Here is a 16,856-nt window from a genome sequence, read left to right as displayed (position 1 = left end):
GACTCAACAGCAACAGGTTTCATTTTTTTTGGTTTTCCTTCTGAGGTACTTCTGAGTGGACTTGAACCTCCAACCTTTCAGTTAGCAGCCAAGTCAAGCACACATTAACCATTTGCACCACCCAGGGATTCCATAATAATGTATAATATTATATAAATATTGTATATGCATATATATGTGTGTTGTTGTTGTTGTGTGCCATTGAGTCAATTCCGGCTCATAGTGACCCCTCGTGACAGAACTGAACGTCTCCATAATTTTTCTAGGCTGTAATCTTTAGAGGAACAGATAGCCGGGTCTTTCTCCCGTGGATACCCTGGGTGGGTTTGACCTACAAACCTTCAGTTAGCAGCTAAGTACACCATTGTGCTGCCAGGGCTCCTACATATGCCTACATAAATATATAAATATTTTTATGTATTTTAACAATCCATTACAGTTGCCTCCATACATACCACCTACCAATGTGAGCAAAACCATGTTAGTATGAGGTGTTGGCCAGGACAGGAACTTTGTCGTATTGAACTGAACAGCAAGATGATAGCTATTAAAATAGGATTCTGCCTATACCTAATCCTTCTCCAAAAAAGGAAATATTTAGTTTCAGAAAGGCATTCAGTAGTTACAGCAAGAAATATTAGAAAAGAGTGAGGGACATGCATTGGCCCTGTGTCAGAAAGCAGTGCTCCCTTCGAGCCAGCTGCTGCAGGACAGTCTTCGAGGTGGTGCACCCTCTGCACACTGGCCTTGGATCTTTGTGGAAGGCCCAGGTTAGGCCTGGACTCTATTGAGCTGATGAGAGCCTTGACCCCAAGGATTGTTTCTAAATTGGCATAATCTTAAAGAAGATTCCCTTATTCTTTTTTTTTAAATAAAATCTTTGTTAAAAAATAGATTAAAAATTCACACGATTCAAAAGCCTAAATGTACAAAAGGTTATACAGTGAAATGTCTCTCCCACGCCTAAACCCCCAACACTTGCTTACCCTCCCAGGAGGCAAATTATCCTTTTTTGTCCTTCCAGAGATATTCTATTATCATTTTCTTTCACTGCCATGTTTTTCCCTGGAGAAATGTGTTTGGGACATTTTTATCTTGTTTTGCCATGCTTTCTCTTCTTTCTTTCCTATCCGTTCTTAAGACAGGGGTCAACCAAAGACCGGGTCAACCCTCCTGGGGACTGTCTTCCAAATGTCAACTTGCTACAGGATGATATTAGTTTTATGTCCTTTCTAACTCCAATTTCTGCTCTAGCAGTTTGCGTGTGACAGCTGGTTGTCCCAGTCATCTTCTGAGGAATGATGGATGGGACCAGGAGGAGCAACCGTTCCCTAACATCATTAATTACAAGATTTTTAGGAGCTCAAAATTCTAAGAACTGACAGTTGCCTACAACTGTTACCAGCTGTTAATTTGGCTGAGTGGTGGGAATCTGAATCCCTATTACAAACAATAGCCTCCGTGACACCAGATTCTGAATGTCTTAAGCCCAAAAATAATATCATAAACCCATTCCAGAGTCCACATGTCTATCACTCATTAGCTATGTGACCTTGTAGGAGGAACCTTTGGTATTGTGTTTTCCATCTGTAGAATGAGGGGACTGGACTTTTATGATCTCTTAGTTTTAGCCTTAAAAACTCCATAAGAAAATGGAATATCTCCCAACAGTCAGTTGTTAAGTGGTGATTCTAACCCCATTTCTTTTCTCTTCTCTGAAAAGCACTGGAAACTTGAAGGAGTAAAGGATCTGACTAGAGTCTTGAAGCTGATGTATCCCTGGGCAGTTTTACAGCTAAGGGGTTTTTGCTTTTCACTACATTTTGTCCTGGAGAGTTTAAGAATTGCTTGTACCATAGCTGCAAATAATTCTTTTATAACCCCATATACTGTCAATTAATATTTTTATAATTTCAAGTTATGGAAACAACATTAAAAGTATAGAAAGGCAAAGGAAAAAGGGCTGTCTCCTCATCCTTTTTCAACCTCACCTCATTAAAATCCAGTTAATCTATAATTCTCAGCCAAGGTGAATGATATTTTGAGTTGTCAGAGTTGCAGTTTGGGGTGAGTTTGATGAGTTAGATGCTTCTCCCTGGGAAAGGCCAAACTGGATGCTATACCAAGGCTTTGTGGGGGGCAGTAACCTGGGGTGCCACATTTCTGTTTATGTGCTTCAGCTTGGTAGATTCTGAAATTCAGTTTTGTCCTGGTATTCCTCCGTTTCAGGCCCTCAGGACTCAACTCTGCAAATCAATCTCCCAGGAGACTGATATTCAGACAAGATCAACCACTTACCTTTTTGCAATAGGAAATTTACTTTCTCCGTAACCAAAATACACAGGTCTGCTCTCTAGGTACCACCTCTCCACTATCAAGATTCCTGGAGAGAAAATTTGTATCAGACAATTTGATGAGCATGGAATTAGTAAAAGGTATCTATGTCATTCAGGGCCTGATAGAATAAGAGGAACAATCCTACTCCACCAGACACATTCCCAGAATGCAACTCTCTCACTTTTGGTTCATCTACTCATTTACCAAACATTTATTAGGCCCACCAGCCGATTTACTGTGAGGCTATTATTTTTTTTTTTATTAAAGCTTAAGTTTCAAGGCCCTTCACTTGCAAGGGCCCCTTTCAAAATAGTGGGAGGGGCCTTCATAATAAGTTCACACATTCATATGTTTTTGTAAAATTTTCTTGAAAGTAAGATGCAGTTGACTGTCATTATTTGTGGACTCTGTATCTGTGAACTTGCCTACTTGCTAAAACTTATTTCTAACCTAAAAATCAATACCCACTCCACTGCTGTCATTTATGGGCATGTGCAGAGCTGTGAAATATTTAACCACCTGATGCACTTGTTCTCAGCTGAGGGCAAATAAGTGATGTTCTCCCTTCTTGTTTAAGTTCTCAAACTGTAAACGAGGATACTTTTCGCAGCTTATCTAGTGCCAGGGTTTTGGGGAGTGTTTTGGGTTTTTTTTTTGCATTTTTGTGCTTTTCGTTAGTGATTGTGCTATTTAAAATGGCCCCTAAAGTGTAACGCTGAAGTGCTGCCTAGTGTTCCTCAGTGCAAGAAGGCTGTGATGTGCCTTATGGAGAAAATACGTGCGTCAGATAAGCTTACTTTAGGTATGAGTTATATTGGTGTTGGCTGTGAGTTCAGTGTTTATGAATCAACAGTATGGTTACTTCTGTTGTTAGGTGCCCTGGAGTTGGTTTGGACTCATAACAACCCTATAGGACAGAGTAGAACTGCCCATAGGGTTTCCAAGGAGGGCTGGTGGATTTGAGCTGCCAGCCTTTTGGTTAGCAGCTGAGCTCTTAACTACTATGCTACCAGGGCTCCAACAATATGGTAGATCCAGGAAAAAGAAAGGAAATTCATCTCCTTGTGAGTTTGCTCTGTAAGTGCCAACATAGAATCCATAGTGCAATATGAAGCTATGGAAAATATGGAAGAGCAGCTAAATTTTTGGATTCATAACAACCAATAAATTAAAAAAAAAAAAAGCGAAGTAGATAGCATTGTAGGGCTAAAAGCCAAAGAAGCTGATAGTCATATTACCCAGGACAGGAAAATGTTAAACCCTTCTAGATTATTGTTTTATTATATATAAAAAAAAATAGTGCATATGACTAATTACTTATAAGAAATAAATATTAAGCAACATGTATTTAAACAGAAGAGTCCTTGGGTAGTATAAACAGTTAAAGTGCTCTGGAGCTAACAGAAAGGTTGGAGGTTCAGGGGCTACCAGTCTGCTTCTGAGAAATCAGCCATGGAAAATACCGTGGAGTACAGTTTTCTTCTGATATACATGGGGTCGCCATGAGTCAGAACTGACTCCATGGCAACTGGTTTTTGGTATTCAAACAGAAACACACATAAAACAAGGTTGTATAAGGGTTGCGACAGAGGCTTGTAGTAACCTAATCCTATACTATTTGCCCTAGGAGCAACGGCTCAGTATTTGCAAATTCAGTGTTCCTGGCAACTTTATAGAAGGTAACTATTACGAATAACAAGAATTGCCTGTATTTTAAATGCAATCAGTTAAGACTGTTGTTTCTTTGTGCTTCAACTTCCCCTCAATCACTCTTTCCCACGAGTGGGGTGGCGTTAGACTAGTCACAGGCATTTTTGTGACCAGAGAAGGAGTTGAGGTTGTGGATGCATTTTAAGTTTAGTGGCTCACAATCATTTCTGTAAGGAGCCTGTTGGCACTTTGGTTAAGCATTCAGCTGATAACCAAAAGGCTGGTGATTCTAACTCACCACATACTCCAACGGAGAAAGATGTGGCAGCTTGCTTCCATGAAGATTAAACCAAAACCAAACCAAACCCGTTGCCATCAGTCAGTTCTGACTCATAACAACCCTATAGGACAGAGTAGAACTGCCTCTGCCACATAGTGTTTCCAATGAGCAACAGGAGGGTTCGAACTGCTGACCTTTGGTTAGCAGCCAAACGCTTAATCACTGGGACATCCTATGGGGCAGTTCTACTCTGTCCTATAAGGTTGCCACAAGTCAGAATCAACTTGACAGCAACAGGTTTGGGTTTTTTGGTAGTCACTTCTGTAAATGGTTGTCATTTCTGGCTTCTCTGTGTCAGAATGGCTTCCTGGAATGCTTTTACTGCCCACTGTGCTGGCCTGCCCGGCACTGAGACAGGAAAGTGCTGGGCCAGAAGTCATATTATATTATGAACACATTCTCTAACATCGAAAGCACGTGGAGTCAAAGAGAAAGAAGGTTGAAGATTACAGTCAGAAAATAATCTGTGGAATATTCCTTCAGTCATCACACATGTGAGAGTGTAAGTAGAAAACTCAGTTACCCTTAATGTCTATTCAAAATGAAAGTTTCTCCTGTCAAAAACATTCTTAATTACACAGTACATACAGTTATAAACATGTCATACATTTTTTTCTTCCTTGATACAAATGGGGCAAAATAGGCTGTCAGAATCCATGTTTTTGTAAGGCAATATTAAAACTATGAGTACATTTGTGTGACAGGTTGAATATTTTATGCATCCCAATCATCAATATTAAAAAAATTTTTTTGATCAACCAAACTAAAATACTGAATTAAGTTGTTGGTGATGGTATCAGGTGTCGTCGAGTTGGTTCCGACTCATAGCGATCCTATGTACAACAGAATGAAACACTGCCCTGTCCTGGGTCATCCTCACAATCATTGTTATGCTTGAGTCCATTGTTGCAGCCACTGTGTCAATCCATTTCATTGAGGGTCTTCCTCTTTTTTGTTGACCCTCACTTTATCAAGCATGAAGTCCATCTCCAGGGACTGATTGCTCCTGATAACATGTCCAAAGTATGTGAGATAAAATCTCCCCATCATTGCTTCTAAGGAGCATTCTGGTTGTACATCTTCCAAGACAAATTTGTTCATTCTTTTGGCAGTCCATGGGGTATTCAATATTCTCTGCCAATACCACAATTCAGAGGCGTCAATTCTTCTTTGGTCTTCCCGATTCATCATCCAGCTTTTGCACGCATATGAGGAGATTGTAAAATAATAATATTATTATTGTAAAGTAATAATACAAAATTACTGTTACATAGAAGTATCCAAGAGTATTCAGCCAAAAACGTAGGAAAAATAGTAATTTAGAACTGTTTTAAGAAGTTAATTAATAAAGATATTTGTTGGTTTTTCTTCTGAATTTTGTCAGCTTATAAAAATTTATTTGTGACTTATTTTCTCATTCAAAATAAAAATCTACTTTTGTACCTAATTTTGTATCTATAATGTTGCCTTGCTTTTCTTAAAGAAAAAACTTTAGGCCCCACAAAACTTGGATCTGCCTGGATTGAGCAACTGCCATTTGCCCAACTATGTATTAGGTTCTGGGGATGCAGAGATGAGTAAGACACAATCCTTACCATCAATGAGTTCATGGTATAGTTTGCAAGTTTGAGGAAGCAGATATGTAAGCCAATAAACACAGTATATTATTTCAGTGTTTTTTATACATAGTAGGTATGAATCTTACAGCATAGGTATGACTCTCAGTCCACAAACTCAGATATGTAATGAGTACTAATTTTTTATTAATAAATTTATTTTCTTGGTATCTACTTAAAACCTTTGAATTGTGCTGTTAGCAAAGAATATTGAATATACCATGGACTGCCAAAAGAATGAACAAATCTGTCGTGGAAGAAGTGTAACCAGAATGCTCCTTAGAAACAAGGGTGGAGAGACTACATCTTACATAATTTGGACATGTTGTCAGGAGGAATCAATCCCTGGAGAAGGACATCATGCTTGGTAAAATGGAGGGTCAGCAAAAAAGAGAAAGACCCTCAACCAGATGGACTGACACAGTGGCTGCAACAATGGGCTAAAGCATAAAAATGATTGTGAGGATGGTACAGGACTGGAGAGTATTAAGTTCTGTTGTGCATAGGGTCACTACAAACTGACTCAACAGCACCTAGTACCACCAACAACAACTCAATTTCAACCTTGATACTCCATATTCCAGGATGGTGGGAAATTCTAACTTAGTTCCAGCTCAGTCATTTTGGGGACCTTTTTCATCCTGCTAGAGCTGCCTCAGAAGTAGAAACACTTACCAGGTATGGAAAAAATGGTGAAAGGCCTTAATCTCACATCTGTCACAGTTGCCACTGCCATTCTCATGGGCCCAGCCTGTGATCCCATAAAGGCCAGCAGCATTCTGCATCCACATACCTACTGCTCAGGTCCAAGAATCTTTGCTGAGACTAGGACCCTGGTGTTAAGGGTCTTACCTCCTTAGATGGAACACACAGCCAACCTCTGCTGATACTTCTTGGGGGGTGGGGTGGGGAGAGGAGTTTGCTGCTGAGCAGCGGCTTCTACTTTCTCAATCCAGGGAAATTTATGTACCACTCTTCTCCAAAAATAGAAGCAAGACCTTATCTTCTCCACTTTCTTCCAAGACACCTGTTACAGTCAGTTCAAGGGCCTTGAGATTTTTACAAAAACCAAAAGGAGCCTTTGATTTCAGACTGCCTGGTAAATATTTCCTGGTAAAAAATCCCCGGGAGACTGAATTGCTGGGCCGAAGCCTGTGGAGACCATGGTCTCAGGGAACATCTAGCTCAATTGGCATAACAGTTTATAAAGAAAATATTCTACGCTCTACTTTGGTGAGTAGCATTTGAAATCTTAAAAGCCTGTGAGAGGCCATCTAAGATACACCACTGGTCTCACCCCTTCAGGAGCAAAGGAGATGAAGAAAACTAAAGATACAAGGGAAAGATTAGTCCAAAGGACTAATGCACCACATCTACCATGGCCTCCACCAGACTGAGTCCAGTACAACTAGACAATGGTGCCCAGTTACCACCACTGACTGCTCTGACAGGAATCACAATAGAGCATCCCAGACAGAGCTGGAGAAAAATGTAGAAAATTCTAACTCCAGAAGAAAGACCAGACTTGATAGCCTGACAGAGACTGGAGAAACCCTGAGCATTTGGCCCCTGGATACCCTTTCAGCTCAGTAATGAGGCCACTCCTGAGGTTCGCCCTTCAGCCAAAGATTGAACAGGCCCATGGAACAAAACAAGACTAAAGGGGCTCACCAGCCCTGGGGCAGAGACTAGAAGGTAGGAGAGAACAGGAAAGCTAGTAACAGGGAACCCAGGGTTGAGAAGGGAGAGTGTTTACATGTCGTGGGGTTGTTAACCAATGCCATAGGACAATGTGTGTACTGACTGTTTGATGAGAAACTAGTTTGTTCTGTAAACTTTCATTTAAAGTTCAATTAAAAAGAAAAAACCAGACTTACTGGCCTGATAGAGACTGGAGAAACCCTGAGAGTATGGCCCCTGGACACCCTTTTAGCTCAGTAATGAAATCACTCCCAAGGTATACCCTTCAGCCAAAGATTAGACAGGCCCATAAAATAAAATAAGACTAAAGGGTCACACCAGCCCAGGGGCAAAGACTGGAAGGTAGGAGGGGTTAGGAAAGCTGGTAATAGGGAACCTGAGGTCAAGAAGGGAGAGTGTTGACATGTCGTGGAGTTGTTAACCAATGTCACAAAACAATATGTGTATTAACTGTTTAATGAGAAGCTAATTTGTTCTGTAAACCTTCATCTAAAGTACACTTAAAAAAAAAAACACAGGACCAGGAAGGGCCTGGCAACTTCCTCAAAATGAGGAGAAGTAAAAAATATTGAGAATACAAATTAATATAAACTGAATATGGTGGAGAAGGAGGGGTGAGGGTATCATGCGGTTAGATTATGGAAGTAGGAGTCCCTGGGCAGTGCAAACAGTTAGTGCACCAAAAGGTTGGGGTTTGGAGTCCACCCAGAGGCACTTAGGAAGAAAGGCTGGGTGATCTAGTTCTGAAAAATCAGCTATTGAAAACTTTGTGGAGCACAGTTGTACTCTGATACGTGGGGTCACCACAAGCTGGAATCCTGAGAGTAGAACAGAAAAAATTGTGTAAGTGTAGGGGTGGAAATTAGATGGATAAGCACCACCAAATTCTTGCTCTCAGCCTTCCTTTTAGAGAGGCTAAGCAGATTGTTCCCTTTCCGAAGTCCTCTTTTTGCAAAACACACCACAATTGGTTAGGTTAGGCTTTGGTAGTTACGAGGGCATCCCAGTCACGCCTCCTTGAGGTGATCTGATTAAATTTGGGATTTCTTTAACACTTGAAAAATTCTTTATTAAATACTGAATAGATTCAAGGGAAGAATAACTCTGTAGAAGATATATATACAGAACAACAATGCAAGGAGCACTCAAGTCTCCAACCTTCACGAAAACAAACCAGTGAACACTGTGAACACTCCACATACAGTCTTCCTTCCTTTTCCCTCAGCGGTGGCCACTATCCTGAATTTTGTAAATAACATTTGTTTGTTTTCCTTTATAGTTTTATCACGTATGTTTGTCATCCCTAAATACTATATCATTTACTTACACATGTACGTGTATCTGAACTTTATATAAATGAGTTCAAGTTGTTGTTGTTAGATGCCGTTGAGTTGGCTGTGATTCATGGCAACCTCATGCATAACAGAATTAAATATTGCCTGGTCCTGTGCCATTTCCCTGATTGTTGGCATGTTTGAGTCCATTGTTGTGGCTGTTATATCAATCCATCTCATTGAGGGTTCCCCTCATTTTCATTGACCCTTGACTTTACCAAGTATGATATCCAGGGGTGGATTATCCAAAAGGCAACGTAAGCGCAGTGCTTACCTTGTTTATCACATCACTTGTAGTGAACAACTTCACATTTTTTTCACCACATTCTGCTTCTAGGTATGGCTGGCATCTGTCTCTCTCCCAACCCTACAGTATCTTCCTACAGAATCAAAGCCTCTATTCAAGTTTACAGTCCCTGACAGGGACAGATGACCCAGTAAGCAAGATAAGCACGGGCTTACTTATGCATACTTACTGATCTGTAGTAAAGAGTTTCGCACATTTTTTACCACATCAAATTGTTGGATAATAAGCTATGTGCCTCTTCAACTTTATTAGATAATGCCAGTGGTTTTCCAAAATGACTCTACCAATTTACATTCCTATCGGTTGAATACAAGAGTTCCTTCCTATTGCTCAGCATCCTTGACAACCTTTGACATAGTCAAATTTTTTAGTTTTAGCTAAACTGGTTGTGTAGTGATGTCACATGAGGATCTTAATTTGAATTTTCTCCATTACTAATCAGGTCGAACATTTTTCATAAGTTTATTGAGCATTCAGGTTTCTTCTGTGAAGTGCCTATTCTAGAGTTTTCCTCATTTTTCTATTGAGCTGTGTGTGTCTTATTTATTTTGTTTTTGTTAGCTCCCTTGTTAGCTGCCGTGGAGTCAACCCCCAATTCCTGGCAATCTCATGCACAATGGAACTTAACAGGGGCTGGCCCAGCACCATCCCAATTACCTGCTGCAGATTGGGCCATCATAATCCATAGGGTTTTCATTGGCTGATTTTCAGAAGTAAATTGCCAGGTCTTTCTTCCTAGTCCATCTTAGTCTGGAAGCTGTGCTGAAACTTGTTTAGCATCATAGCAACCTGCAAGCTTCCACTGACATGTGGGTGGTGACTGTGCATGAGGCGAAGAACTGGAAATCGAACCTGGGCCTGCCTGCACGGAAGGTGAGAATTCTACCACTGAACCACATGCTTTGTAAAAAAAAACAAAAACAAAAAACCAAACCTGTTGCCGTTGAGTCGATTCCAACTCATACCAACCCTATAGGACAGAGTAGAACTGCCCCATAGGGTTTCCAAGGAGTGACTGGTGGATTCTAACTACCAACCTTTTGGTTAGCAGCTGAGCTCTTAACCACAGCCAGGGCTCCATATGCTTTGCAGGGGTTATCTTATATTCTGGGTATAAATTATTTACAAGTTCTATTTTACAAAAGGAGCCCTGGTGGTACAGTGGCCAAGCTGCTAACTGAAAATTTAGCAGCTTGAACCCACCAACCACTTTGAGGGAAAAAGATGTAACAGTCTGCTTCCGTAAAGATTTACAGCCTTGGAAACCTATGGGGCACTTCTACTCTGCCCTACAACGTCGTTATAAGTCAGAATCGAATCAATGGCAGTGAGTTATGTTTTCCAAATGTCTTCTCCACGTTTGTGATTTGTCTTTTAATGACCAGTTTTTTTTTTTAATGTAGTTAATTAAGTACATTAATATTTTCCTTTTTGGTTTGTATTTTTTAAATCTCTTTTAAGAAATCCTCTCCTATCCTGAGATCATAAATATGTTCATCTATATGGCACCAGTGTTTAAGCATCTGGCTGCTAACCAAGAGGTCAGCAGTTCAAATCTACCAGCTGCTCCTTGGAAATCCTATGGGGCAGTTGTACTGTTGCCATCAGTTGGAATTGACTCAACGGCAACGAGTTTGGTTTTGGTTTATACACCAAAAACCTGCAGCTGTCAGAGTCCAGACTGACTCATAATGACCCTATAGGACAGAGTAGAACTGCCCCATAGGGTTTCCAAGGCTGTAATCTTTACGGAAGCAGGATGCCACATCTTTCCCCGAGGAGTGGCTGGTAGGTTTGAATCTCTGACCTTTCAGTTAGCAGCCAAGTGCTTTAACCACTCTGCAACCAGGCTCTTTATATGCTATGGCAGATGTGCTTTCACTCTGTATTGATTTTTTTTTAATTTTTATTGTGCTTTAAGTGAACGTTTACAAATCAAGTCAGTCTCTCATATAAAAGTTTATATACACCTTGCTATATACTCCTAATTGCCCTCTCCCTAATGAGACAGCACACTCCTTCTCTCCACTCTCTGCTTTCGTGTCCATTCCGCCAGCTTCTGACCCCCCCTGCCCTCAAATCCCCGCTCCAGAGAGGAGCTGCCCACATAGTCGGATGTGTCTACTGGGTCCAAGAAGCTCACTCTTCACTAGTATCATTTTCTATCCTATAGTCTGGTCCAATCCCTGTCTGAAGAGTTGGTTTTGGGAATGGTTCCTGTCTTGGGCTAACAGAGGGTCTGGGGACTGTAACCTCCAGGGTCCTCCTAGTCTCAGTCAGACCATTAAGTTTGGTCTTTTTATGAGAATTTGAGGTCTGCATCCCTATGCTCTCCTGCTGCCTCAGGGGTTCTCTGCTGTGCTCCCTGTCAGGGCAGCCATGAGTTGTACCTGGGCACCATCTAGCTCTTCTGGTCTCAGGCTGATGAAGTCTCTGGTTTATGTGGCCCTATCTGTCTCTTGGGCCCATAATTACCTTGTGTCTTTGGTGCTCTTCCTTCTCCTTTGCTCCAGGTGCATTGAGACCAATTGATGCACCTTGGACGGCCGCTTGCTAGCATTTAAGACCCCAGACGCCACTCCCCAAAGTGGGATGCAGCATGCCCTCTTAGTAGATCTTATTATGCCAATTGACCTGTATGTCCCCTGAAACCATGGTCCCCAAACCCCCACCCCTGGAATTGTCCAGTTCACTCAGGAAACCTCTTTGCCTTTGGTTCAGTCCAGCTGTGTTGACCTCTCCTGTACTCTGTGTTGTCTTTCCGTTCACCTAAAATAGTTCTTATCTAATATCTAATTAGTGAAAACCCCTCTCCCTACCTCCCTCCCCACTCTTGTAACCATCAAAGAATATTTTCTTCTCTGTTTAAACCACTTTTCAAGTTCTCATAATAGTGATCTCGTACAATATTTGTCCTTTTGCAACTGACCAATTTCATCCAGCATAATGCCTTTCCAGATTCCTCTATGCTCTGAAATGATTCACAGATTCATCACTGTTCTTTATTCATGTGTAGTATTCCATTGTGTGAATATACCAGAATTTATTTATCCATTCATCCATTGATGGGCACCTTGGTTGCTTCCATCTTTTTGCTATTATATACAGTGCTGCAATGAACATGGGTGTGCATATGTCTGTTCGTGTAAAGGCTTTTATTTCTCTAGGATATATCCCAAGGAGTGGGATTCCTGGATCCTACAGTAGTTCTATTTCCACTTTTTAAAGGAAGCGCCAAATCGATTTCCGAAGTGGTTATACCATTTTGCATTCCCGCCAGCAATGTTTAAGTGTTCCGGTCTCTCCACAATCTCGCCAACATTTATTATTTTGTGTTTTTTGGTTTAATGCCAGCCTTTGTTAGAGCGAAATGGAATCTCATTGTAGTTTTGATTTGCATTTCTCTAATGGCTAATGATCCTGGGCATTTCCTCATGTATCCGTTAGCTACCTGAATGTCTTCTTTAGTGAAGTGCCTGTTCATATTGTTTTCCCATTTTTTAATTAGGTTATTTGTCTTTTTGTTGTTGAGTTTTTACAGTATCGTGAAGATTTTAGAGGTCAGGTGCTGATCGGAAATGTCATAGCTAAAAACTTTTTCCCAGTGTGTACATAATCTTTTTACTCTTTTGGTGAAGTCTTTGGATGAGCATAGGTGTTTGATTTTTAGGAGCTCCCAGTTATCTAGTTTTTCTTCTGCATTGTTGGTAACATTTTGTATACTGTTTATGCCATATATTAGGGCTTCTAGCATTGTCCCTATTTTTTCTTCCATGATCTTTATTGTTTTAGATTTTATATTCAGGTCTTTGATCCATTTTGAGCTCTTTTTTGTGCATGGTGTGAGATATGGGTCTTGTTTCATCTTTTGGCAGATGGATATCCAGTTATGCCAGCACCATTTGTTAGAGACTGTCTTTTCCCCATTTAATTGACCTTGGGCCTTTGTCAAATATCAGCTGCTCATATGTGGATGGATTTATGTCTGGATTTGCAATTCTGTTCCATTGGTCTACGTATCTGTTGTTGTACCAGTGCCAGGCTGTTTTGACTACTATGGGGGTATGATAGGTTCTAAAATCAGGTAAAGTGAGGCCTCCCACTTAGTTCTTCTTTTTTAGTAATGCTTACTTATCCGGGGCCTCATTCCCTTCCATATGACGTTGGTGATTTGTTTCTCCACCTCATTAAAAAATGTCAGAATTTGAATTGGAATGTGTTGTATCTATAGACAGCTTCTGGTAGAATAGACATTTTTACAATATTAAGTCTTCCTATCCATGAGCAAGGTATGTTTTTCCACTTAGGTAGGTCTCTTTTGGTTTCTTGCAGTAGTGTCTTGTAGTTTTCTTTGTATAGGTCTTTTACATCTCTGGTAAGATTTATTCCTAAGTATTTTATCTCCTTGGGGGCTACTGTCAATGGTATTGATTTGGTGAATTCCTCCTCCATGTTCTTTTTGTTGGTATAGAGGAATCCAACTGATTTTTGTATGTATATCTTGTATCCTGATGCTCTGTTGAACTATTCTATTACTTTCAGTAGTTCTTGAAGATTCTTTAGGGTTTTCTGCATATAAGATCATGTCATCTGCAAATAGAGATACTTTTACTTCTTCCTTACCAATCTGGATGCCCTTTATTTCTTTATCTAGCCTAATTGCTCTGGCTAGGGCTTCCAGCACAATGTTGAATAAGAGCGGTGATAAAAGGCATCCTTGTCTGGTTCCCAATGTCAATGGGAATGCTTTCAGACTATCTCCATTTAGGATGATGTTGGTTGCTGGCTTTGTATAAATGCCCTTTATTATGTTGAGGAATTTTCCTTCTATTCCTGTTTTGCTGAGAGTTTGTATTTGAACGGGTGTTGAACTTTGTCAAATGCCTTTTCTCCATCAGTTGAAAAGATCATGTGGTTCTTATCTTTTGTTTTATTTCTATGATGGATTACATTAATTGTTTTTCTAATGTTGAACCATCCCTGCATACCTGGTATGAATCCCACTTAGTCATGGTGAATTATTTTTTTGGTACATTGTTGAATTCTATTGGCTAGCATTTTGTTGAGAATTTTTGCATCTGAGTTCATGAGGGATATAGGACTGTAATTCTCTTTTTTTTATGGTCTTTACCTGGTTTTGGTATCAGGGATATGGTGGCTTCATAGAATAAGTTTGGGAGTATTCTGTCCTTTTCTATGCTCTGAAATACCTTTCATAGTAGTGGTGTTAAGTCTTCTCTGAAAGTTTGGTAGAACTCTGCAGTGAAGCCATCTGGGCCAGGTCTTTTTTTTTGTTGGGAGTTTTTGATTACCTTTTCAGTCTCTTTTGTTATGGGTCTATTTAGTTGTTCTACCTCTGTTTGTGTTAGTTTAGGTAGGTAGTATGTTTCTAGGAATTCATCCATTTCTTCCAGGTTTTCAAATTTGTTAGAGTACAATTTTCTTTAGTAATCTGATATGATTCTTTTAATTTCAGTTGGGTCTGTTATTATATCACCCACCTCATTTCTTACTCAGGTTATTTGCTTCCTCTCCTGTTTTTCTTTTGTCAGTTTGGCCAGTGGTTTATCAATTTGGTTGATCTTTTCAAAGAACCAGCTTTTAGTCTTGTTAATTCTTTCCATTGTTTTTCTGTTTTCTATTTCATTTACTTCTGCTCTAATTTTTATTATTTGCTTTCTTCTGGTACCTCAGGGCTTCTTCTGTTGCTCTCTATTTATGTTGTGGGGATAATTCTTTGACCTGTCCCTTTCTTCTTTTGATATGTGTGCATTTATTGATATAAACTGACCTCTGAGCACAGCTTTCGCTGTGTCCCAAATGTTCTAATAGGACGTGTTTTCATTCTCATTGGGTTCTATGAATTTCTTTATTCCATCCTTAATGTCTTCTGGAAACCCTGGTGGTGTAGTTGTTAAGTGCTACAGCTGCTAACCAAGAGGTCGGCAATCAAATCTGCCAGGCGCCCCTTGTAAATTCTATGGGGCAATTCTACTTGTCCTATAGGGTTGCTACGAGTTGGAATTGACTCCACGGCAGTGGGTTTTTCTTCTTTTTTTTTTTTTTTGCTTAATATCTTCTATGACCCAGTCGTTTTTGAGCAGGGTATTGTTCAGTTTCCAAGTTTTTGATTTCTTTTCCCTGCTTTTTCTGTTTTTGATTTCTACTTTTAAGGCCTTATGGTCAGAGAAGATGCTTTGTAATATTTCTTTTTCTTAAATAATTTTTATTGTGCTTTAAGTGAAAGTTTACAAATCAAGTCAGTCTGTCACATATAAGCTTATATACACCTTACTACATACTCCCACTTACTCTCCCCCTAACGAGCCAGCCCGCTCCCTTCCTCCAGTCTCTCCTTTCATGACCGTTTTGCCAGTTTCTAACCCTCTCTACCCTCCCATCTCCCCTCCAGACAGGAGATGCCAATACATTCTCAAGTGTCCACCTGATACAAGTAGCTCACTCTTCACCAGCATCTCTCTCCAGCCCATTGTCCAGTCCCTTCCATGTTTTGTCCTTTTGCATCTGACTAATTTCACTCAGCATAATGCCTTCCAGGTTCCTCCATGTTATGAAATGTTTCACAGATTCCTCACTGTTCTTTATCGATGCGTAGTATTCCATTGTGTGAATGTACCATAATTTATTTAACCATTCATCTATAGATGGACAACTTGGTTGCTTCCAACTTTTTGCTATTGTAAACAGTGCTGCAATAAACATGGGTGTGCATATATCTGTTCGTGTAAAGGCTCTTATTTCTCTAGAGTATATTCCAAGGAGTGGGATTTCTGGGTTGTATGGTAGTTCTATTTCTAACTTTTTAAGAAAATGCCAGATAGATTTCCAAAGTGGTTGTACCATTTTACACTTCCACCAGCAGTGTATAAAAGTTCCAATCTCTCCGCAGCCCCTCCAACATTTATTATTTTGTGTTTTTTGGATTAATGCCAGCCTTGTTGGAGTGAGATGGAATCTCATCCTAGTTTTAATTTACGTTTCTCTAATGGTTAATGATCAAGAGCATTTTCTTATGTGTCTGTTAGCTGCCTGAATATCTTCTTTAGTGAAGTGTGTGTTCATATCCTTTGCCCACTTTTTGATTGGGTTGTTTGTCTTTTTGTGGTTGAGTTTTTACAGAATCGTATAGATTTTAGAGATTAGGCGCTGGTCAGAGATGTCATAGCTGAAAATTTTTTCCCAGTCTGTAGGTGATCTTTTTACTCTTTTGGTGAAGTCTTTAGATGAGCATAGGTGTTTGATTTTTAGGAGCTCCCAGTTATCTGGTTTCTCTTTGTCATTTTTGGTAATGTTTTGTATTCTGTTTATGCCTTGTATTAGGGCTCCTAACGTCCCTGTTTTTTCTTCCATGATCCTTATCGTTTTAGTCTTTATGTTTAGGTCTTTGATCCACTTGGAGTTAGTTTTTGTGCATGGTGTGAGGTATGGGTCCTGTTTCATTCTTTTGCAAATGGATATCCAGTTATGCCAGCACCATTTGTTAAAAAGACTACCTTTTCCCCAATTAACTGACACTGGTCCTTTGTCAAATATCAGCTGCTCATATGTGG

The 16,856-nt window shown here is 40.0% G+C and overlaps 1 protein-coding gene across 2 annotated transcripts in view; it reads left to right on the top strand.

Moving 5' to 3' along the window:
- The window catches only part of RALGPS2 (Ral GEF with PH domain and SH3 binding motif 2), a 248,678-nt gene that overhangs the window by 28,868 nt on the left and 202,954 nt on the right, over positions 1–16,856 (top strand). The window lies entirely within an intron of this gene.

This window comes from Loxodonta africana, chromosome 25 (genome assembly GCF_030014295.1).
Source record: "Loxodonta africana isolate mLoxAfr1 chromosome 25, mLoxAfr1.hap2, whole genome shotgun sequence".
In the NCBI taxonomy this organism is placed as follows: Eukaryota; Metazoa; Chordata; class Mammalia; order Proboscidea; family Elephantidae; genus Loxodonta; species Loxodonta africana.
Note: the sequence above shows the minus strand (reverse complement) of the source record. Positions and strands in the feature narration are given on the sequence as shown.